Source organism: Sapajus apella, unplaced genomic scaffold (assembly GCF_009761245.1).
Source record: "Sapajus apella isolate SASKATOON/1434 unplaced genomic scaffold, GSC_monkey_1.0 scaffold10, whole genome shotgun sequence".
NCBI classification, from domain to species: domain Eukaryota; kingdom Metazoa; phylum Chordata; class Mammalia; order Primates; family Cebidae; genus Sapajus; species Sapajus apella.
Genome location: NW_022436950.1, coordinates 6105311 through 6130975, shown reverse-complemented (window position 1 = coordinate 6130975; position 25665 = coordinate 6105311). Strand labels below are relative to the sequence as shown.

At 44.4% G+C, this 25665-nt stretch overlaps 1 long non-coding RNA gene across 1 annotated transcript; it reads left to right on the top strand.

Annotated features, from left to right (window-relative positions):
- Positions 1-195: 195 nt before the first annotated feature.
- On the top strand, positions 196-25378 carry LOC116551613. Its single transcript, XR_004269019.1, has 4 exons — positions 196-432; positions 8434-8551; positions 23956-24030; positions 24473-25378. It is a non-coding gene; the product is annotated as an uncharacterized LOC116551613 (long non-coding RNA).
- Positions 25379-25665: the final 287 nt, after the last annotated feature.

The window sequence follows — 25665 nt, the reverse complement described above, 5'->3', positions numbered from 1 at the left end:
TTACTAAACTGCAAAGTGCTGTGCTAGGCCCTGTGTTGAACTTATAAAAGGAAACTATCAATGTGTTTTCCACGTCCTGGTCTCTGACAGAAGGGTAGCAGGAAGTGGCCGAGTGACTAGGGCCCAGAATTTGACTCACTCAGGATAGAGAAGACCACATCCTGTCTCATATTTCTGCTTCTCATTAACAGGAAGCTGTGTGTGTTCAGAGAGTGCTACAGATATTCATCATATTCACAGACACCGAAGGAGACTTTCTAACATTCACAAGTGTGTGCTGCCCCAAGTTCAGCAAAGGTCATCCAGAAAGCCAATGTTGAAGGAAAAGTGAGGGTCATGCTACCTGTGAGATGAAGCCACCAAATGGCCCCAAATGTTAGCCTGCGCACACATGGGGTCATTTATCTTCACTTTTACCAGTAAGAATGTACAGTACGTTTCCTCACTGTGTCTCTGAGGGCTGCACTGATTGTCTCATAGAACCACTGCGGGAGGAAAGAAATCACAGGAGAGAATCCACTTATAAAATATCAAGTGGCATACTTGTTACTTATCAAGCTGCTTTTTCATGCTCTGGCATGTCTTTAAAATTTTCATGCCTGTAATCCCAGCACTTTGGGAGGCTGAGGCAGGTGTATCACAAGGTCAGGAGTTCAAGACCAGCCTGGTCAGCATGGTGAAACCTTGTCTCTACTAAAAATACAAAAAATTAGCCAGGTGTAGTTGTGCGTGCCTATAATCCCAGCTACTCAGGAGGCTGAGACAGGAATATTGCTTGAACCCAGGAGGCGGGGGTTGCAGTGGGCTGAAATTGTGTTATGCATTCCAGCTTGGGTGACAGAGCAGAACTCTGTCTCAAAAAAAAAAAAAAAAAAAAAAAAGAAAGAAATTTCCTTCAGGGGCTAGGACTAGGTCCTGCCGGGGGCTGACTGTGGCCGGAGGATGTAGCATCTCACCAGTGAGAATACTGTGGAGCTGCTACCATGAATAAACAGGGGACAAGTTTTGCCCATGTCTGGAGCAGGCATGAGGGAATTCTGCTGCGAGTTCAGTTACCAAACAAACTAGGTGAAGCAGAGGTCTTACGGAATGGCTATCAAAGCATTCATGATTCCTTCTTCCAAGTTTAGTTCTATGGGAACAAGTATTATAATCCAGACCCAGGGGCTCTGAATTGGCACTGACCCCAAAGGAGCAAACTCTTAAAGAGAAACCTGTTAAGACCAGTAAATAATTGACGCGGGCTCCTGGAGACACTCAGTGAAGCATTTCCAAGGCATCTAACCACAAACTGTAAATGTTAATTGGCACTGTTAGATGATAGACTCAGATAAGGAGATCAAAGGCACAGGAAGTCATAACTCCTGACATTGCTTTTCAGACAAGTCAGGTTAGAATCATCCTACTCTTCAAAACGCTTTTCACAGTGTTTCTGCCCTGATGGGCAGGGAAAGTTTAATTATAGAGTGATCAGCAAGAGGGTGGAGTCTGCCCTTCATGATCAAGTCTGGACAATCATGTGTGAGGAATATTTGTTTAGAATGGGGCTGGTTATTCTCTCTCTGGAAGCTGAAGTGCATCTCAGCTATCAGATTGAACATTAAACTAAGCATTTTTTAGATACATTTAATCTGAAAATTAGCCCCATGGCTTCCCCAGCACTGAACTCAAGCCCATCTTCCTTGAGTTACTTGATGATGGTGTTTCACAGTTCTACAGTTTACTTCCAATGCATTTCCAGGATCTTCCTCTTCCTCTCCCTCTAGGCTTCAGAGTAGCCTCTTCAGGAGGGTCCCAGCCATGAAGACTGAGAGCTGCCCCAAGGGAGCTTATTCCACAGATGACTCCTCACAAGGGCAAGTTAACAGAGGAAAGAGAAGTGAATGGTTTTCCTCCCATTCTTCTGAGGAGGCTGGAGCTGCCCTAGCTGTGCTGAGGCCAACTCTGAACCTCACTTGTCCAAGTGCCTGGGATTCCTTCCCAGGTATATAGCCTTGGGAGGACAAGACATGGGAGGAGAAGAGCTGCCTCCTACTCAAGGAAATTTAGTAGTGGCTTTCTCTCACCTTTTGAGTACCTCCTTTCCTTCTAACAAGCAGTAGACTACATTTGAGCCTTTTCTCAAACTCTCAATACGGTGCAGTCTCATCCAATTCTCCCCACAATTTGGGGAGCTGTTCCCTCTTTTCCGTCCAAGCTGTATGACTTCCCTGGGTTCCTAGGGTGACATTCTGGGAAGTGAAAACAATATAAAATGAAGGGAAATAAAGAAGAGCCCTGCTCCCTGCTGAGCCTGAGCTCCAGGATACTGGATACAAGTCAAGGACAGGTCTCCCTTCCTTTCTCAGCATGCTTGTTTGGGGCTGCCATGCTGTTTTGTGGGAGTGGAGTAGAAATTTAAAATGGAAGTGAACTAGCTGGCCCACAAAGTATGGTAAATGATCATATTTCTATCAGTAGACCTGGGCTCTTTGAAAAGCTGTAGCAAAGATGTGATCATTTCCTAGGGACAATATGATTTAAGAACCAGACGTGTGCATATAAAAGTTCCCTTTTTTCCTTCCTGTGGTTTTCACGCTTCAGGCTGCATAAAAATTAGTGCACAGGATTGTACACACACACACACACACACACACACACACACACACGAGTTTACTGTACGTTGTGGGCTCTGTAACAGCTATCGAGGATGATGTAGACTTTGACCAACTTTTTGATTGCGGGGGTCAAGCCCCGCCCAGAGCACCCAGCTTAGGGCTGGATTGATACTGCTTTGCATTGTGGGTAGTTGCTCTGGACAGAGGGAATGTGTAGTTCCCTCTATTCATGGTGAGGAGGCTTTCCTGCGCTGAGGTCCACAGACCCCTCCTGGTCCACCATTTGGGGAATGTTGACAAGACAACAAGACAAGGCTGATTCTTCCTGAGATTTTTACCCCAGTGGGGTCTCCGCAGTTTCAGGACCTGTTTTTTGGCTTGGAAGATTTAGACATTTCATGTTCTCAATGGCTCCAAAAATTGTTGAGGACTTGGGAAACCTATTTATATTAACTACACTTAGAAGACCCAGATTAAAATTTGGTAACTGTTGGAGTTTGCGTCGATCAGAACAGGCCTGGCTATGCTGCTATGATAGCTCTACACTCAGAGACTCAAAGCAACAAAGCTTTCGTTCTCACTGATGCAAAGGCCACAGCAGGCCCAGGGCAGCTGTCCTCCAAGTGATGGCTTGGTGTTGCTATGACTGATGAGGCAGGGAAAGAGAGCATGCTGGAGGGTCCCCTGCTGCTACTTACATTCTCTCCTGTAGTAACACAGCCACATCCACTCACAGCTCATGAGCCAAAGCAAAGCATGCAGCCACATCGACTCTCCAGGGAGCAGGGAAGCACAGTGCCTGGAAGGAAAGGGACTGGAAATATTGGGATTAACCTTTCTAACCACTAGCGTGTCCATGGCTGTATTCCTTCCAGGTGGCAAAACACCTAAGAAATGGAGCCACCAAGCAGATGTCAGCGGGCATCAGCTATACAACAGGAGATGATGTGTGCTTTTAAAACGTAATTGCTAATAACAGCTAACATTCATTAATAATAGCTAACGTTTGTTAATAATAGCTAATGTTTGCTAATAATAGCAAATGTTTGTTGAATGCCTACTTTGTATATTACATTATAGGACATACAATTTTGGCTGTTATAAGTTTAATGAGCCCTTGTTAGTCAGTTGAGTCAGTTTGAGACCAGACTATTAGTGGCCATCAGAAACAGGGTTTCCTGCAACCATTCAATTTATGCCCCTCACCTGAAGCATGTTACTTGGTGGCAAACATTTTGTAACAGATTCAATTGTGACTTTATTTTTGCATCATATATATATATATACATACACATACACATATATACATAATATATGTGTGTATGTATATTATGTGGGTCTATATGTGTGCCTGTATCTATATCTACTCATCAGTGATCAATTCTTCCATGTTCAATTTCAGTGAAGCCTCATTTTTGGTGAATTTTAGAAGTACACTGATTTTCTTGATTACATTTGAGAGATATACTAATATTATCTGCAAAACATTCCTCTTATCTTACCCCCAGATTATAAAAGGAACCTCATGGCAGCTATCCATGAACTGATTACATTTCCATGTTTGAAAAATATCATTGTATTGGTCCATTTTCACACTGCTGATAGGGACATACCTGAGACTGAGCAATTTGCAAAACAAAGAAGTTTAATGGATTCACAGTTTCATGTGGTTTTGGAGGCCTCACAATCATGGCAGAAGGCAAAAGACATGTCTACCATGGTGATGGCAAGAGAAGAGAATGAGAGCCAAGTGAAAAGAGTTTCATCTTATCAAAGTATCAGATATCATGAGACTTATTCACTACCACAAGAACAATATGGGGGAAACCTCCCCCATGATTCAATTATCTCCCACTGGGTCTCTCCTACAACATGGGGGATTATGGGAGCTACAATTAAAGATGAGATTTGGGTGGGGACACAGCCAACCCATATCATTCTGCCCCTAGATCCTCCAAAATCTCATGTCCTCACATTTCAAAACCAATCATGCTTTCTCAACAGTCTCCCAAAGTCGTAAGTCATTTCAGCTTTACTGAAATGTCCACAGTCCAAAGTCTCATCTGAGGCAAGGCAAGTCCCTTCTATCTAGCCTGTAAAATCAAAAGCAAGTTAGTTACTTCCCAGATACAATGGGGATACAGACATTGGGTAAATACAGCCATTCCAAATGGGAAAAATTGGCCAAAAGAAAGGGGCTACAGGCCCCATGCAAGTCTGAAATCCAGCAGGGCAGTCAAATTTTAAAACTCCAAAATAATCTCCTTTGACTCCATGTTTCACATCCAGGTCATGCTGATGCAAGAGGTGGGTTCCCATGATCTTGGGCAGCTCCACCTCTGTGGCTTTGCAGGATACATCCTCCCTCCTGGCTGCTTTCACAAACTGGTGTTGAGTGTCTGCAGCTTTTCCAGGCTCATGGTGCAAGCTGTCAGTAGATCTACCATTCTGGGATCTGAAGGATGGTGGCCCTCTTCTCAAAGCTCCACTAGGCAGTGCTCCAGTTGATGTGTGGGGGCTCTGACCCCACATTTCCATTCCACGCTGCCCTAGTAGAGGTTCTTTATGAGGGCCCCATCCCTACAGAAAACTTTTGTCTGGACATTCAGGCATTTCCGTATATCCTTTGAAATCTAGGCGAGAGTTTCCAAACCCCAGTTCTTGACTTCTGTGCACTCACAGGCTCAATACCACATGGAAGTTTCCCAGGGTTGGGGCTTGCACCCTCTGAAGCCACAGTCCAAGCTGTACCTTGGCCCCTTTAAGTCATGACTGGAGAAGCTGGGATTTAGGGCATCATGTCCCTAGGCTGCACACAACAGAGGGACCCTGGGTCTGGCCTGGAAAACCACTTTTTCCTCCTAGGCCTCAGGGCCTGTGAAGGGAGGGCTGCCACAAAGGTCTCTGACACGCCCTGGAGACATTTTCCCCATTGTCTTGGTGATTAACATGTGGCTCCTTGTTACTTACGCAAATTTCTGCAGCTGGCTGAATTTCTCTGTAGAAAATCAGTGTTTCTTTTCTATCACATTGTCAGGCTGCAAATTTTAGAAACTTTTATGCTCTGTTTCCCTTTTAAAACTGAATGCTTTGATCAGCACTCAAGTCACATCTTGAATGCGTTACTGCTTAGAAATTTCTTCTGTCAGATACCCTAAATTATCTCTCTCGAGTTTAAAGCTCCACAAATCAATAGTGCAGGAGCAAAATGCCACCAATCTCTTTGTTAAAACATAACAAGGGTCACCTTTGCTCAAGTTCCCAACAAGTTCCTCATCTCCATATGAAACCACCTCAGCCTGGATTTCATTGTCCATATCATGATCAACAATTTGGTCAAAGCCATTCAACAAGTCTCTAGGGAGTTCCACAGTTTCCCACATTTTCCTGTTTTCTTCTGAGCACTCCAAACTGTTCCAGCCTCTGCCTGTTACCTAGTTCCAAAGTTGCTTCCACATTTTCAGCTTATCTTTTCAGCAGCACCCCACTCTACAGGTACCAACTTACTGTATTCGTCTGCTGTCGTACTGCTGATAAAAACATACCTGAGACTAGGCAATTTACCAAAGAAAGAGGTTAATGATTCACAGTTCCACGTGGCTGGTGAGGCCTCACAATCATGGTGGAAGGTGAAAGGCATGTCTCACATGGTGGTAGGCAAGAGGAAAGAATGGGAGACAAACGAAAGGGGTTTCCCCTTATAAAAACATCAGATCTTGTGAGGCTTATTCATTACCATGAGAACAGTATGGAAGAAACTGCCCATGTGATTCAATTATCTCCGACCGGGTCCCTTCCATCACATGTGGGAATTACCGGAGCTGCAATTCAAGATGAGATTGGGGTGGGGACATAGCCAAACCATATTACTCATTTTCTTTAGTAAGAAAGTAATGATTGTATTGTCTCAGGATTTTCAACATCTCAGTTTGGAATCATCCTCCCTGTAACTACAGGATGTAATATTTTCCATTTGTGTATCTAGCTTAATATTAAACAACTCAACAGATGCTCATGAAAGTTTCTTCACTGATAATTCTATAGTTGAATAAAGAGAATCTCCTCTTCCCTTTTAGTTAGCTTAAATTACCATATATTTACCTAAATTGTATTTAATTAATCTTGTTTTATGCCTAAGTGTACCACATCCTTGCTTTGATATTTAAAAATTTTTAAAGGTTTTTTTGTTTCATTTGTTGTTGTTATTTTGACAGAATCTCACTCTGTCACTCGGGCTGGAGTGCAGTGGCAAAATCGCTGCTCACTGCAGCCTCAACTTGTGGGCTCAAGCAATGCTCCTGCCTCACCCTCTCAAATAGCTGGAGCCACAGGCACGCACCTCTATACCTGGCTAACTTTTTAAATCATTTTGTAGAGACAGGGTCTCCCTATGTTGTCCAGGCTGGTAAACATTTTAAAAGTTTTTGATGTTTGTTAACTCTCCTTAATGGCTTCCTTTTGCCAAACTCAAAACAATTAAGGGTAAATTAATACTCACTGAGAAAACGCAAGCAATTTCAAATTTCCTTTGAGCAGATTTATATCATAAGGAATCTTCCTCTAGCCATTGGATTTATACACCGTACTGTGTTCATAGTCTCCACTGGGAATCCTAAGGTTGCTAAAGATAAAACTCCATGGTTGATCTGAGCCATCACCTTAAGATTTTGGGTTTTGAAACTCAGTATGTTTTTTTTGTTTGTTTGTTTTTGTTTTTTGTGGAAAATTGTTTATTTTTTTTTTCAGAGTGAAGGATTATAATGAAAAGACAACATTTTCTTGCTTCCTCTAGATGCCTGGGGTGGGTTGCTGTGGGGTGGGTGGAGCCCCATCTTCCCAGAAGGATATTCTCCCTTTTTCTAGTGCTGGTTCCTTTGGCCATGGCCAATGATGGTAGCCTTTGTAGCACTCCTTGATGTCACCACCCTCCACTAGAGCCAGGCCATGATGTGACCTGTAGAGCCCACCTGCTGCCAACTGATGGTGAATCCTCCTGGCTGCCCCATCAATCACAGCTTGGCCAGCAGCCATTATCCAGTGACCTTGCCATACAGAGCACACAACTGCCAGCAACTTCTTCTCATGGCAGTCATGGCTGTTCTCTGTGAAATACGGTACCTGTTGCCTTCAGCACATTTTGTAGGGTCCCTGAGCTTCAATAACGCATGTTCACATGCCTCTGCATCTCACTTGTCCACTTGTCACTATCACCTCTGTCTAAGAGCAGCTCAAAGTATTCTCTGGCGAGTTCTCTCTCCGGACAGCCACCTTGCTTGGCAACTTCCTCAAGGACGTAGTCCACATCTCCTTGGAGAGCAAGGGCAATGTCTTCCTCAATTTTATCCCACAGCAGAGTCTTATACGTAGTAGGTGCTCAATAGATGTATGGCAAAAAAATCCAACTTTTGGGATAAACCATATGAAATTGTCAATATACAGCTCTTTTTTTGACCCACAAAAATAGCAGTTGCGTATGGTTCACTTAATATATGACACAATAATTTTCAACTCATTAAGACTGTAACACATATTGTCAGCTCTCAGAATTGTTCTTAAGATAGAATAGTATTACCTGAAAATTTTTGACTTGGTTACTGTTTAGTCACAGTCATTTATCCTTTTCCTGAATATGCATTACATGCTTCAGAAAATTTTCAGGCACGAGAAACAATATACTGTATGTATTTTAATCAACTGTGTAGGACCCTTTGATGCAACACGTGATATCTTTCCAGATCTAAATCTAAAACAACCCAAAGAATCACTCAGAAATTTTTTTTATGAGATCTCCAGTTTAAAATAATACAATGTCTCTTCTAATTTCTCAGTAACACAGCTAAGAAAATAGGAAAATAGTGAAACTCATTGAAACATGAAGTGGCAGCAACTAAGAAAAGTCTTAATGCTGTGATCTGGGAGGAATTAACACCAATCATCACAGAAAACAAAGCTGGGTAAGATCAAACAAGCAAACAAATAAACATCAGTTGTGTGATTCAACCAGTGTTACTCCCAGGCTTTCCCTAAACAAAATCGAGATGACCTGTTTCTTCCTCCTCCTCCTTCTCTTTCTTTTACTTCTTCAAAGTCACTCTATCTCCTAACTTAGGCACCTGGGGTATCAGCAAGAGAATGTGTGGGTCAGCTACCTCTTCTCCTTGAGGCTGCATGTCCCCCTCCCCACCAGTTCTCATCTCTGCTTATAAGCAGCACAGGAGAAAGGTGATGGGGCTAGTCAGGGAGGCAGGATAGAAGAGGCTCAGAGCATTTTGGAAGTTATAGTCTTCAGGAGTGAGAAAGAAAAGAAACTTTTTATCTGAGGAATGTGAGCCCCCTTAATTACCAGGCCCAGAGAGGCAATGAAACGTGATAGCGTGTGACAGCAGTCACATCTCACTCCCTCTTGAGCTAAACAATTACCTCTTCAAACCACTTGCTATATGGGCTCTAGACTAACTGACGCCAAGTAGCCATAAAGTGCCATACACCCTATAGTTCACTAATGTACAGCCAATCACTAATCAATGTTATTTCTGTAAACCAATGAGAATTTGACAATAACTTTGTAGCATCCCATTCCCTATCCCCCGTTTGCCTTTAAAACCTTGCTAGTAACAAAGGCCAAAGGGGAACACTCCCCAGAGCAACTTGGAAGTATACCCTGAGAAGCTGTTGGCCCAAATAAATTCTATTAATTTCACCTCAGTTTCTTTCTTTGGCTTAGCAGGAGTATATAATAAGAACAATGCTGGCCAATGTTTATGGAGGGCTGACTATGTGCTAGGCATTATATTGCACATTTAACAATAATTACTAGGGGAATTTCTATTAAACCTTTATTTTCCAGCAGTGGCCTCCTCTTAATTAATTTCATTGCTTTAGTCTTGGGAATTGTCTGGATTTTTTTTTTTTTATTCCAAACATTTTCTGTGCATCTTCCAAGATGAATCTAGAAGTCCTTAAACTTATAGTTCAATGATAGATCAATCTCCAGCAGACCTTCACTGCTCTCTGAAAGGGCTTTTCGTCAGCCCAGGGTGCTTCAAGAACTAAGCACTCCAAGGTGCGCTCAGGCCAAAATATATCTGTAGATTTTTCATATTGCTTCAAGGGCTGTTTACATTAAGACTTTTTTTTTAAACTACTCTTTTGTCATCTTGCATATTTAGCTTTTAACCCAATTTTGTAAGATCAGGTCTGCAAACCTGTAATTACCTGTGTAATTAAAGTGAGATGTATCATTAAAATATTCAACCTATTTTTAAAAAAAGATCCCTTTTTGTTTCTGTAAAAATCATGTCTGCTTATTGTTAACAACTTAAGCAGGGCAGAAAGAGTTGAAAGAGGAAAGTTAAAGAGAAAAATCATCAAATTTCTGGCCCTGAGAAATAACCATTTTAGATTTAAGGAAAATAAATACAAGCCCCAACAAAAGATTCTTAATAATTGAAGACATAGCTAAGTAAAAAGAATTTCCAAAACGCACTCACATGAATTATATTTAGAGGTTGTAGTTTGATTAGAACTGCCTACAGGGTGTGACTTGAGGCCCCTTTGCTAAAACACAATTCTTCTGGGCTGTCGGAGGAGTATGCAAAGCCCCCTCCCCAATCCTCCTTCCTAAGGTTTCTCTCCAGCTTCTAGATTCTGCTGACCTTGGGCCAATCACCCCATCTCTCTAGTCCTCAGCTTCAAAATGAGGGGGCTGAACCAAGTCATCCCTGAATGCCCCTCCATGACTCAACAATCTAGGGGCTGTTTTCCCTGTTAAATGGGAAGGTATCATACGAGGTGCTTGAATTATACGAATGGAAGTGGAGAGCTCAGAGATATTGGGGGTAGGAGGAACTCAGGGGAACCCCAAGCTGTGTGATTCCCCTGAATTCATCTAACCCCTTTGCAGGAAAGGGAGGAATGAATGGAGGAAATGCAGATATTTGGGACACAGATGAAAGGAGAGAGAGAAGGGACCAAATTTAGGAAATTTCATTTCCACCACAGTTTAAGGTTGACCTAAATTTTATTGTCTGTGTCTTTGATTGCAAGTACATTAAAAATGATAACTATATGGGTAAAGACCGAAATTAACCAAAAAAGGAAAGGTGCACATTAGTGATAGGTCTTTAAATTATACCAAGACTTCCTGCATTTCCAGTCCTAATGGTTTTCAGATTATTAACCAAATAGCAGAGAGGTGTCGAAGCAGGCAAACTTGTAATGCAGGTGTCAGGAGAAGCAAAGACCAATCACAAAGTGAGAACAAAGCTTCACTGCACAGGAAATGTAAGTCAAGGCACACACACATGCCTCAGTTTAGAAGAGTTGGATGATCCTTCCTTGTTGGTTTACCTTTGTGAAGTCTTTGCATATCAAAGAATTCCCATGGTTTGTACAATGAGAGGATGTGTGGTAAAGTAATAGATTTAGCAATAAAGCCATCCCACTAAGAAGGTTTCAAACTTAGTCAATGTCGTTGATTTATTTACTATGTGGCTGCTTCACTAACAGGTAAGCTCCCGGCAGTCAGGGACTTGCTCCGTTTGGTTCCCTGCTGTGTCCTCTGGGTCTGAATACAGCTTGCTTCAATAAACATTTGTGAATGATGAGCCCCGGGGTTTGCCTCAAAAGAGGAGCGGACTTCCTGCTGAAGACAGATGACTCACAAAGTAATTAGGACAAAAAATTATTTCAAGTTCTTGTTCTACATCCCAAGCATGATGAAAAAAAACCCCACCCCAAAGCAGGACTGAAATGGAATATCCTAACAGCCTTAGTGAGTGGGGGCCTGAACCAAGTTTATTTAAGAAAATATTCTGTTGCCCGGGCATGGTGGCTCTCATCTGTAATCCTAGGACTTTGGGAGGCTGAGGCGGGTGGATCATGAGGTCAGGAGTTCAAGACCAGCTTGGCCAATATGGTGAAACCCTGTCTCTACTAAAAATACAAAAATTAGCTGGGTGTAGTGGTATGTGTCTGTAGTCCCAGCTACTCGGGAGACTGAGGCAGAAGAATCACTTGAACCAGGGAGGCAGAGTTTGCAGTGAGCAGAGATCACACCACTGCACTCCAGCCTGGGCAACAAAGCGAGATTCTGTCTAAAAAAAAAAAAAAGAAAAGAAAAATAAAATAAATAAAGACGTGTTTTAGTTATCCATTGCTGCAGAACAGACCACCCCAAATGTAGTGGCATAAAACAACACATTTTTATTAAGCTCACAGATTCTGTGAGTCAGGAATTTGAGCAAAGATGTCTTGTCCTTGCTCTGTGATATCTGGAGTCTCAGCTGTGTAGATTTGAAGGCCAGAAGGGCTAGAGTCCTGCAGGTTTCTTTAACACATGTCTGGGCCCTGGGCTGGGATGACTTGAAGTCTGGGCTTGGCTGGTTCTATTAACCAGAACACGTACATGTGGCGTCTCCTTGTGACTTAGGCTTCTCAGCATGGTGGTGGGTTTCAAATAGGAGATTCTAAAGAGCCAGTGTCGCCAGAGAACCAGGCAGAGACTGCCTCACCTTTCTGACCTAGCCTTAGAAGTTACACAAACCATGTCACTTCCACCACACACCATGGTCACATCTTACCCAGATTCAAGGGCTATAACTCTACTTCTTGATGAAAAGAATGTCAAAGAACCTGTGCCTACTTTACAAACTGCCCGAATGTATGAAGTTTTTCAACTGGATGTCTGCATGGAGACAAAGAGCATTTTATTGTATGTTGAAATTAGCTGACTAAAAAAGCATCATAGTCATCTTTCTTTTCAATAATTTATTGAATGTCTACTATGTGTCAGACACTATTCTAAGGGATCTTAGACGTGATCTCGTCTCACTGCAACCTCTGCCTCCCAGGTTCAAGTAATTCTCCTGCCTCAGTCTCCCAAGTGGCTGGGATTACAGGCGCCTGCCACCACATCCAACTAATTTTTGTATTTTTAGTAGAGACTGGGTTTCATCATGTTGGCCAGGCTGGTTTTGAACTCCTGACCACAAGTGATCCACCCACCTTGGCCTCCCAAAGCGCTGGGATTACAGGGGTGAGCCATAGCACCCAAACTCATTACCCCAAGGAGAGAGCCAAGCCATTCATGAGGGATCCATTCCCATGATTCAAACATCTCCAGGTCCCCCCGCAACACTGGAGATTACATTTCAGTGTGCTGTTCGAGGGCGCAAATATCCAGGCTATATCAGATGTTAAGTACACGTCTGAATGAAAGCGTTGAGTAGGCAGTTGGATAGGAGCCTGACTGGAGTGAAGGAAAGAGTAACAGTGTAGAAACACAGATTAGAGAGCTGTCAGCACAGAGGATGCCCCAAGCCATGAGGCTGAATGACATCTCCAGGCAGTGAATGTGGATAGATGGGAGGAGAGGGGACTCAGCTGCTCCAGCACAAAGAGGCTGGGGATTTGAGCAGAGCCATCCAAGTGCCCGAGGAGGTGCTCTACTGAGGCAGGAGGGAACTAGGAGCAGCCTGGCGTCTGGAGGATGAGGGCAGAAAGTGCACAGGGAAGAGGAAGTGATCCTTAGGTCAAAAGCTGCTGGCAGATCAGGGAAGATGGCTAAGGGTTGATTGCTGGTTTTAGCAATATGAGGGTCCCTGGTGACCTCAAGAGAGCAGCTCCACAGAGAGGATGGGGGTAAAAACCTAAATGGAGAAGGTTCCAGAAAGAAGGGAAAACCCTGAATGAGGGCAATTATTTGAGGAAATTTGCTACAAAGGGAAGTGGCAACATGGGTTAGTTGCTGGAGGAGAATGTGGGCCAAGGGAGTTTTTGTGAATACGGATAGCATGTTTCTGCACAGATGGGGGTAATGTCATAGACAGGGAAAAATGGATGATGTACCATGCAGAGGGGAAAGAATGCCCAGAGTGTCGCTGAGTAGCTGGAGTGGGGACAAGGCCCAGGGCAGCAGTGGAGGCACTGGCCTGGAAAAGTGCAGGCTCTTGGGAGGCAGAGGGAGGGGACCATCCTAGCACTGAGCCCAGCGCCTGATGCACCAAAAGAGGCACTCAGAAAATATTGTTTGAATGAATACAGTACAGCAATCACAATGACAGCTGCTGTGACGAAGCACTTGCCGAACATTAGGGGCTGTCGTAAGTACTCTGCAGGGATGAACTTGTCCAGCTCACACAAGGCCCTATGTGGCGGGAGTGATGGGCACCTCCTTTCCACAGATGGGGCACTCAAGTGGCCCAGTTCCTTGCCAAAGCTAGTAAGAGGCAGATCAAGATTCAAAACCAGGCACCTGGAACCTTTCTAAGTTAGGATTTTTGCCTTGGAGTTCCAAAATGTGGCTGGAAAGTCCTCTGTTAAAGAGTGTAAATACAATTCCCGTAGAATAAACCTCTTAAAATAAATATGAAGGACCACTCTCATCCCCGCGATGGGAGTGAGAACCACTCAGCTTGAGGCAAGGTGCCAGCGAGTCAGCATCTCCCTGGGGGCCCCTCCTCCCTCAGCCTGTGCTCCTCCTGGGGCTCTGTCCCCAGAGCCTGAAGCCTCTCCAAGGTATTTGTCTATGACTTGACATTAGCAATATTATTAATGCCTTTGACTCATCAATTTCCTAAGACGATTGATTTGGGGAGAGTTTCTACTGCGGATGATTCGGAAAACTTAGTGAGTGGGGATGTTTGCCAACAAAAGGCGTGGACCCATTTACCACGTGCTGTGCTGACGACTGCACTCTGTTCACTGGGTCCATTGGCTGAGTGACCAAGATGGGCTCTGTTATCAGCCTCACTTTACGGACAAGAAAACCGAGAGCGTCAGGAGGTTAAGTCACTAATTCAAGACTGTACCCCACTAAGTGAATTGAACTCAGTTCTTGCTGACTCCAAATCCCATTCTCAGTCTTGTCTCTTATTGTGACAGGGATGGTGCCCCTACCCTGGTCACACTGCTGAATGTCACCAGGAACGTCTTGACAAATGACCTGAGTGTACATAGTAAAAGCTAACTCTTGCCGCAGCATGCTCTAGACACTATGCCATTGCTTCCTTGAGAAAATTAAATCGAACTCATCCGGCTTCCAGAGTTTTCAAGCTCTCTGTAGCGGAAAAAGCACGCTGCCCTCCCAGTCCCTACTCTGCTGAGTAACCAATGTACTCACATCTATAAGGAAGCGACCCACTCCCACCCTGCCCACCAATGTGATGCCAGTGCCCTCCCCAACAGACAGGTCTGGACAGCCGCTGAGTGAGGAGGCCACAACTGAGCTCTAATGAACCATCTAAGAGCACGTTGTTGAAATCCCTACAAACAAATGTTAAAAATCCCTTTTACTTATTTTATCTTAAGCACACATAAATTTGCTCTTTAATTTGTTGTGATTTATTCATAGTGCAATTTCAGATGCCATGACAAGTATTAGGTGAGTTGTCTTTGGGTAGGGGTCTCCCTTCATACTGCTCAAAATACTCTAAATTTATGTCTCTACTATTCAGAATGAGCTTGACTATAACCTTTCTACATCCCCAGTTGTAGACAGAAACATGTTTACGGTTGCACAATGAGACAGCCCGTGGGGTTGAAGAATTTCTGCAAACCTTCAAGGCAGGGTGGCACATACCAGATTCCAGGGTCAGAATCAGGCAAAGGGGGAAATCAGATATCTGGATCAGGTTACCCTTCCAGAGTGGACCAGAAAAGATGGGGTGTGTGTGTTTGTGTGTGCCTTTTGTGTATGTTGTATCTGGGTGTTGTGTGGATGGGTATGTGCACACATGTATGTCTGCTTGTCAAGGGAGAGAGTTGAAGCAGATCTGTAAACCTGGCTCAAGGTGAAGCAGACAGGCAGTCCAGAGAGGCAGAACATGATACGTGATGCGTGTCCAGCCAGGTGGTCCTGGAAGCCTGGGAACGGATGGGGGTAAACAGCAGAACTCCAGAGGACTGGCTATACCTGTCCAGGTGAGGGCCGTGATGACTAAGCTCGTGGGATGGCCGAAAAGTGGACAGTTATTTGGAGATCAACATCACAGAAATAACTCCAAATTGAGTGTTGCCAGAGGGAAACTGAAGACCCAGGAAAGGAGATATGAAGTGAAGCTTTCTCGGTCTCTTTCCCAGTGAGGATTAAAGTAAAATACAAATCGTCTATCTTATCTGATCCTCTTTGGATCTGAGCTGGAATTTTCCCTCTGAAATCTTCTATGCATTATGGCTCTGGCATTTCCATTTATCTTCCAGTAACTATTTACGTTTGCATCTGTTCATCTCTAAATAGTTTCTCTTTCTTCTTCCCTGGCATCCTAAGCTTTCTGTCTCTCAGATGACAACCGCACACACAAAAGAAATGCCTGACTCTGCACTCACATTTGGGTTTATTATGAATTCTGCTCTGTAGACAAATTTATGAATCCCAGGGTTCTCCCTCGAACTCATTTCGTTAGGATTAGAGGCAGAAATGTTCATATCTTTTGCATAAATAATGCAAGCCACGATGGCTAGGTGCTGCTTGATGGAGCCCATTTCTTCTGTTTCATTTACAACAAAGGATCACAGTGATTATCCCACCTGGAAACCCACTCGGGAGCCCTGGAGCCTCAGCGACAAAGGGCAGAGAACTGAGAGGGACTAGCCGGGGCAACACCAAATCCAGTTGGAAGCTGTGGAGGCAAAGGCTTCTGTCTCGTAGGGCACGGGTCCGACCCAGGGATGAACTCAGCTGTGAGCCAGACCTGGGTCACTCATGCCAAGGCACCGAGGCTCTCTACATGGTGACCTTCTTTTGATCTTGGCTGTGTCCTGAGGGAGGGTTTCTGAGATTCTCCGTGGAGGTGACTAAATCACAAAAGAGCCAAGGCACCTTGAAGCCTACTGGGGCCTTGACTACTTGAGGGAAAGACCACCCCTGGCTGGCCTCGGGCAAATCCTTTAGCTTCTGTAACACAGGGCAGAGGCAGTCGTGTGATCAGAGCAGCCTAGTGGCGCAGCACAAATAAAGGCTTGCTTTTGAATCCCGGCCCTGCCACTATGAGCAAGTCACACAGCCCTTTGGAGCCTTTGCCTCCTCATCTGACAAATGGGCTAACAGCACTCAACTGAGAGGCTGGTACTGGCGTAAATGAGCAGATGCACCATGACAACACCGTGACAGTGCCCGGGGTGGTGGCTGGCACGGGGTTTCCTGCTTCTTCTGAGGTCAGTGCCGGGTCTCAAGGGGTGACTGTCAGGCACAGACTGGATATAAGGGGTAGGAAGAAAGTTCAGGTCCCCTTTGAAACTTATCTCTCCTCTGTTTTCAGCTGTTTTGCTCTTGTGACTACGCTTGTGTCCCCTGAACTGGAACCCATACACCAGGAGCTGAGAAAAGCCTGGGGTGAGACTTTAAAATCTCATTGCTAACTCCGCACTGATGGATAGAAGTAGGTGACTCAGGCTGGACACGGTGGCTCACGTCTGTAATCCCAGCACTTTGGGAGACTGAGGCGGGTGGATCACCTGAGGTCAGGAGTTCAAGACCAGCCTGAATAACATGGTGAAATCCCCATTAAAAATACAAAAATTAGCCTGGCGTGGTGGCAGGCACCTGTAATCCCAGCTACTTGGGTGGCTGAGGCAGGAGAATCGCTTGAACCAGGGAGGCGGAGGTTGCAGTGAGCTGAGATCGCGCCATTGCACTCCAGCCTGGGCAACAAAGCAAGACTCTGTCTCAAAAAAAAAAAAAAGTAGGTGACTCAGAGATCCATGGAAATCATAGGCGAATGGCCGAGGGTCTGCATCCATCCCTCGGGCTCCCTTTTTTTTTTTAGTTTCAGGGGTACATGTGCATGTTTGTTGTATGGGTAAATTTTGTGTAGCAGGAGTTTGGTGTACAGCTTATTTCATCACCAAGGTGATAAATGTGGTACCTGATAGGTAGTTTTTCAGTCCTTACCCTCCTCCCACCCTCCACCGTCCAGTAGGCCCCAGGGTCTGTTGTTCCCTTCTCTGTGTTCACGTGGACTCAATGCTGAGCTCCCACTTATGAGTAAGAATATTCGGCATTTACTTTTCTGTTGCTGTGTTAGTTTTTAACTTCCCATTGCTCACACAGTCCTGCCTCCCCCTGCCCCACCTCCACATGTCTTCAGTACCCATTCTTCCTCTCCAGGAGGCACCATTACTCACCCTGCTGCTGTGGATGCCCAGGAGCTGGACAGGGACAGCCAGTCCCTTCGCCTCCCTGTGCCTATGATTCTGGTTCTCAACCTCCCTCAGCCTTCTTTGCAGCAACCCCCTAGCTCTTCTCCTTGCTCCATGCTTGCCTCTGATCAACCCAGCCCCCTCGCCTGGCCAGGCTGACCTCCTGACACTCACATCTGCCTCCAGTTCCTCGGGGACTAGCTGCTGCTTATGGGACAGTCAAGGCGGCTCCTTGGCAGGGAGACCTCTGGAGTCCCAGGTGACCTCCCCACTTTGTCTGCATCCCCAACTGTCCCAAACAATCCCAAACCTTCAGGCTTTTCTCATGATCCTGCGTCTTTGTGAAATGTCCTCTTCTTGGATTTCTAATTGCCCATTTCTGCCTGGAAAGCTCCGTTCCTCTGTCAAGAGGCAGCTCAAATGTCATCTTTTTTGCAAAGCTTCTCTTTGGTCTATACGGCAGAATTAGTCTTCATCTCACTACACTTCTGCAGGCATCTTGGCGGCTGGGATGAATATTTATGCAGCACTTTCCATAGGTTCTATCCCCCAGATCCCAGGATACAAAGGTGAATAAGAAAGTCTCTGTCCACCATGGTCTTTCTGACTAGGGGAGTGATGGAAAGCAAACAGCCAAATAAAATACAGCCAGACTGATGTTAGAATAGGAAAGGTGATCTCACCGTGAAGGTGGCCATTCGCAGCCTGCCAGGCAGGTCTAGCAGCTGCTTCACAAACATAAGCTCATTTCACCATCATTAAAAATTTGAGACATGGAGAATACTACTATTTCCAGTTGTGTAAATGAGAACACGGAGGCTTAGAGATGCCAAGACATTTGTCCAGTGCCACACAGCCAGTATGTAACAGTTGGGATGTGAGACTCATGCTTAGTCACTCGGGCGTGTGCTGCATTTGTGTGGGCTCACCAGCTCGCATTCATCCAGTGCTCAGTCCAAGGGTCAAAAGGAACTGTCACAGGCTATTTTCAGCCTGAGATTCGCTGTGCAGTCACATTCACATAGTGGCCACAAGCCCCCAACTGTCTAGTTCGCTTGACTGGTCCTCACCTCATCCAGAGCCACAGACGTGAATTCATCCAAGTGTAGAGTAAAAGAAGCCACTGGTGGGCAGTGCATGCTGCGTGGCGGAAAGCCATTGTCTAGAGCAGGCGTGTCCAATCTTTTGGCTTCCATGGGCCGCATTGGAAGAAGAATTGTCTTGGGCCACACATGACATACACTAACACTAATGACAGCTGATGAGCTAAAGATATATTGCAAAAAGAGTTCATAATGTTTTAAGAAAGTTTATGAATTTGTGTTGGTCTGCATTCAAAACCATCCTGGACCACATATAGCCCACGGGCTGGGGGTTGAATAAGCTTCATCTAGAGGAAATCTGGGAGTACTCATTATTCCACAGGCCATTCAAGAGAACGTTGACTGTGAGGATGACAGGTCTTCATGAGGGCCACTTTTTTTTTTGAGATGGAGTTTCTCTCTTGTTGCTCAGGCTAGAGTGAAAGGGCATGATCTTGGCTCACTGCAATCTCTTCTTCCCAGGTTCAAGAATTCTTCTGCCTCAGCCTCCCGAGTAGCTAGGATTACAGGCGTACATCACCATGCCAAACTAATTTTGTATTTTTAGCAGAGACAGAATGAGTTTCTTCATATTGGTCGGGCTGGTCTCGAACTCCTGAGCTTAGGTGATCTGCCGCTTCAGCTTCCCAAAGTGCTAGGATTGTAGGCGTGAGCCACTGCACCTCGCCGAGGGCCATTTTTAATAGAGAGAAAGCGAAGATCATTAGAATTTGAAGAGCTCAGGGCATTGAGGTCTCCTGTGTTGAAGTGTATCTACCTAGACACTCAATGGCCCTTACATTTATATACTTTCTAAAATGCTTCACAGAGAGCTTACCAGCTGTTCCACCAGTTCTGAAAAGTGTTCAATTTCTATAAATGATGAGACTAATTCAAACATTTAGTAACTCAGTTTATTGTAAGAAAGCCAGAAAGTGACAGCTGGAAGAACCAAACCCAACCTTTTTTATTCCACATATTCCTCCCCACATAGACTCTCCCACAGAGTACGTCAAGAAATGTTTTGGGGAAAAAATATCTAGAGCAATGATATGCATTCACTTTGCCCCAAATTGCCACCCCATTCTATCCTGGCTTTTTTCAATTGCTGAAATCATCTTCTTTTAATACGCATAGTTGCCACTCAAATAAAAACTAAAGAAACACTCCCCCTCTCTGCTTCAGGCTGCCTCTTTCTGGCCACTTGGCTATTTCCACGGTCAACACAGAGCTCCGTATGTCTGTTGGGGGTACGACAACCATCGCTGATCATGAAGTTGGTTCAATAATTGAATTGTCAGTGCCTGTCTGTTTCAGCAATAACTTAGAAACAGATTGAAATTTATTAGAGAAATTCTTGTCTGCATAAGGACAGCCTGGTCTGGAAGCATTTTGGAGAGCAACACAAATGACTCAGAGATCACGCTCAGCCTTCAATTGCTCATCTCACTCATCTCTGTTGGTTGCATGTGCCAAAAATACATACGTATCAATTTATATATATTTCCTAGTCAGTAAATATCTGAGAAAAATATTTCTGAGCAGCCATGGATTGAAAGGCAAAGAAAACATTGAAAGGCTCACATTCTGCAGCTGTGGGAGACCACATTGAACATTCCACCCATTCTCTCCCAGATACATGCAGGGCCCATAACTTATTCTGGTCTAGCTATTCAATTTGTGGTTCTACCAGAGTAATTCCATTTCCCATGCTCTCAGAAATATTTTAGAAAGAGAGAAAAAAATAACCTTATATACGTGCACACATACACGCCACCCACAAGACAAATTGGATGTGTAGAGAAGATTGCTTGGCTTGGCCTGGGAACACTTTGCGATGGTAGCACCTTATTATACAGTGATGTGGGCCCCACATGTGTTTCTAAGGAGCATCTGATTTACTAATGAGAGTTCAAGCTGTTTAGGGAAACAATCAGGACATGAAGGAGTTGGAGATGTTTACATCTAGGAAGAAAAGATTTGTCTGTTTGCACCCTGGGTGTGTGGGGTGCCATGGGAACTGGAAGTGTGGGGAATAAAGATCATGACTCTTTGAGGAAACTGGAAGAGCTGCCACGTGGCAGGAACACAGAGACACGTTGTGAGTGACAGGAAGGCAGATTTTGGTTAAATACACAGAACAATGTTCTGGTAACTGTTGCTATTAAGAAATAGAATAGATTACTTTACGAGGCATGGAGTCTTCTGTTCCTAACAGTGTTTAAGCTGAGACTAGACGTCTGTTTTGGTTATCTATTGAAAAAAAAAAAAAACAAAAACGAACATTGGCTTAAACAAAGTCTTTTTAATTTATTTTCTCATGATTCTGCAATCTGGGCAGGGCTCGGCAGGAGCAGTTCATGTGGTACCATCTGGGTGGCTTGAGTGGGGCTGAGGGATCCACTTCAAAAATGGCCTGACTCATAGCTGACAGGTTGGTGCTGATTGCCTCTAGAAGTTAAGCTCAGGCTGTGGGCTGGAGGCCTCAGTCTTCCTCCATGTGACCTCTGCACATGTTTAGGCTGGCTTCTCAGAGCATCACAGTCACAGTAGTTCTTATGTTGTGTCTACCTTCCTCCAGACAGAAGAGAAGTTGCGAGGCCTAATTAAGGTTTAAGCCTAGAACTGGCATAGCATCACATCTGCAACATTCTGTTGGTTGAAGCAGGGTCACTGGGCCAGAGCAAATTCAAGGGGAGGAAACCACATAAAACGTGAATACATCATTGGAGTCCACCAAAGTTACGCTTTATCACAATGCCCAACTAGCTTTATAACAGAGAACATTCATTCTCTGGTAGAATGTTGAAATGAGTGATACTGTGCTTCTTTGAACTCTAAAACTCTCTGGTTACATTTCCTTTCAACCTCCAGTGCCTAGTACAATAACAGGCACATCATGATCATTAAAACAGTACTTATTAATTGATTGATTTCACGAACATTTTATGTTTTCAAGCTGAGATGGGGCTTCAGTCAATAGTTTCACAGGAATGTAGCTCTCTGCAAAACACAATGCCATTTCAAGTCAACAAATGATTATTCTTCATGCTGCACATATAAACTTGGCCCGAAGTAATTCATTTTGTAAATGCTGTTTTTAGACACACAAGCGCAAATCACTCGGGTTTATAAAATCCATTGCACAATGTAAGGAATGATGGGAAGGTATATGACGTTACATTATGTATATATTTTGCTATCAGAATTGGTTTTTTTTAAAGGTAACATTTATGATTATTATTAATGTAAAACACACTCACTATGGCAAATGTATATGAAAATGAGCACACAAAAAAGAAAAAAAATCACTTATAATGACCTATAGGTAACTGCTCCAACCTTTTTGTCCATATTGTAATATAGATTAACCTAAAAGGGTTATATTATTATTTAATTTAACTTCACCATAACTTATTTTCTATGATACTAAAAAATTCTATATTGAAATAATATATTTTATGTTAAAATATTTAATAATATTAAAATCCTTATAATTTTTTTTTGAGATGGAATCTTGCTCTGTCACCCAGGTTGGAGTACAGTGGCATGATCTCAGCTCACTGCAACCTCCGCCTCCTGGGTTCAAGCAATTCTCCTGTCTCAGCCTCCCAAGTAGCTGGGATTACAGGCACACACCACTACACCTGGCTAATTTTTGTATGTTTAGTAGAGACAGGGTTTCACCATGTTGACCAGGCTGGTCTCGAACTCCTGACCTCGTGATCCACCTGACTTGGCCTCCCAAAGTGCTGGGACTACAGGCATGAGCCACCATGCCCAGCCACAAATGTTTTTTAGTTATGTCAAAACATATATAATTGTGCCATATGTAGATACCATAATATACTTATTGTGCTAATCTTAGGTTTAAAATTGTTTGAAAATTTGGCTGGGCCAAGGTGGGTGGATCACGAGGTCAAGAGATCAAGACCATCCTGACCAACACGATGAAACTCCGTCTCTACTAAAAATACAAAAATTAGCTGGGTGTGGTGGCACACGCCTGTAGTCCCAGACTGAGGCAGGACAATTGCTTGAACCCAAGAGGCTGAGGTTGCAGTGAGCCAAGAACGCGCCACTGCACTGCAGCCTGGAGACAGAGGGAGACTCTGACTCAAAACAAAAGTTTCGTTAACACTCAATATCATAATATTATAATTTTTTTCTGCATAAAGACTTCTTTATTTAGAAATATAGCTTAAAATATGCTTCAAGGAGATGTATTAACATTGTGTATTTTATTCCATAAACATTTATATGAACACCTACTATGTCTAGACACATTGCTAGGCTAATTTTAAAAAAAAACTATATATTGATTGTTCACTTACTATGCACCAGGTACTGTACTATATTAAAGGATCTACAATTAGTTTGCTAAGGCTTTTGTAACAAATTCCACACACTTGGTGGCTTAAGCAACAGACATTTTCCTACAGCTCTGGAGGCTGGAAGCAGGGCTATGTGCCTTCTAAGGACTCTAAGGAAATACCCATCCTTGCCTTTTTTCAGCTTCTGGTAGTTGCCAGCAATTCTTGACATTCTTTTGCTTGGCTCTAAGTAATTGTTACTTATGATCGAGTCACTTCAATCTGTGTCTCTGTTACCACATAGCCATCTTCCCTCTGTGTGCCTCTGTGTCCAAATTTCCCTCTTATAAGGACACAAGCCACTGGGTTAAGGCTCCCCTAATCCAATATGATCTCATCTTAACTTGATTACAGCTGCAAAGATATTATTTCTAAATAAGATCACATTCACAGATTTTGGGTGCACGTGAATTTTTGGAGGACAGTATTCATTCTAGACAGTGTTCCATGAATAATCTTTTCTGATCCTCACGGTTACCCTACTGGCTTAAGTATGTTGATCATACTGGGGCTTAGAGAAGCCAATTATCTTTTCTAGGGTCACACAGTGAGGAAACTGTGGGGCAGGTGTTCAAAGCCAGGAGCTCCAGCTTCAAGGCCCCTCTCGAGCACACCAGCTCTATTGCTAGAGGGGCTATTTGTATCAGAGGCCAACAGGTTAGAAAAACTAACAAAAGTGATTTGCTTGTCCAGTCAAGGGGATCATCAATCCCCAACTCTGTGGGTTACAATGAGCCCATGTTTTGTTTTTCTCTGTCATGAAAGGCGGGAGCCTTGGAAAAGCTGAAGAATGGAAGTGAAGAGGGGAGGACTGAACAGGGTCCCTTAGAGCTGCAGGTGGTAAGGCCAGGGAAGTCCTGCTAGGTGTTCAGAAGTAGCTGCAGCCACAGTAGGAAGCCAGCCATGGGACTCTGAGGCGTTCCGGGGCAGGGAGGGCTATGGGATGGCTCCGAGCTGTGCTGATGCTAGAGGCAGCAGAAGCAGAGCTTACAGCCAATGAGATGTTCCTCTCCTAATGAAAATTTGCATCTCCCCTCCCATGCCATGAGAACACGTCAACTGCTTAAAAATAGCATCAGTCAAGCCCCTCTTAGCTTCATTTCCACGTTCACATCCTGAATGCGAGGTTCTAAACTTGGAACTGACAAAAGGCAGCTGAAGGGTTGCCTTTCAGAAAATAATGAGCTTAATGGGCTTTTTGACAAAAGGTAGAGATTTTCATTTTCTACTGTCCCTTTGTTTGGACTATTTTCTGTTTCTTTCTTTTTTTTTTTTTTTTAAGGTGACATGTACATCTTTGTTTCCAATAATTGGATCTGGGTTGAAAGAAAAGCCTCTGTGAAATGAGTTTCCCGTGAAAATCAGACCTCAACCTTGTAATGTGAAATGGTAGGAGGGAGCTTCTGCTTTAAAGACTGGAATTGTGGAAAGGTGGTCCTCCCCCGGTGCTGTTCTCAGAAAGGCGGGCCGTCGCCTGGAGGAGTGGAGAGAAGGATGTCTCCATCTCAAAGGGGATGGGGCTGAGTAGTCCTGGGCTCCTTCTGCTGTCCCTGCGGTGGAGCCACAAGACCTCTGGAAGACCTTCCTTGTCATCTGCCGTTTATCACCTTAGAGACTCCTCTGTGCTGTGTCTATCTTCTTTGCTTCCACTTTTAGCAAGAAAAGGAAAACTCCCTTTTAGTAGAACACTATAAACTTTTCAGTTAAAATAGCAAAGGGAGCATATGCATCTAACATGCCTCCCTCATCCCAATGTCAAATCCAGAAAGTAACCCAAAAGAGAAGAACGTACGTGAGCGCGGGAGACTGGGGAGGGTACATTTCCACACACACCAGAAACTTCAAGGGATTTTTGCAAAATGTCATGTAAGGGAAATGAGAGGCAGAGAAAGGAATGGGGACGTGTTGAGGGATATGTGTCCTCCCCTACGTGGGGAGGCAGTCGCAATCTTCATCTCTACCTTGTGGCCCATGCTACCGAGATAAGAGGCAAGGTCACGTTCTCTGCTGAGGGCTTCGTGGCTGTGCTGAGGAAGGCTGGGTCACCGGACACTTCTCTAGCGGTTGTGGGGCCCCTGGTTAGCAGCCAGGGGTGGCAGCTCTCATAGCGTTACAGTGGCCCTGCCTGTACCTGGAGATGTTGTGATGGGGGCCCCCAATGGCATGGCAGGGAGGAGGAACCACTCTCCCTTTCAATAAGTGTCCTGGATCTGGCAGCCAGTGCAGGGAGTCCACGGTGGCCCTTGTCACAGCGTCTCCAGGTATAGGCAGGGGCACGCTAACACTGTGGGCTCTGCCACCAACAGCTGCTAACCAGAGGTTCCACGGCTGCTGGAGAAGTGGCCAGTGGCCCAGCCTGCTTCAGTACAGCTAAGAAGCAACCTCTGACCTGCCAAAGTAAAAAGCATGGTAAATCTGGGTTTAGACGCTTTCAGCAGTATCCTGCACAATCTTGCTCCTTCTCTTACAGAAGCC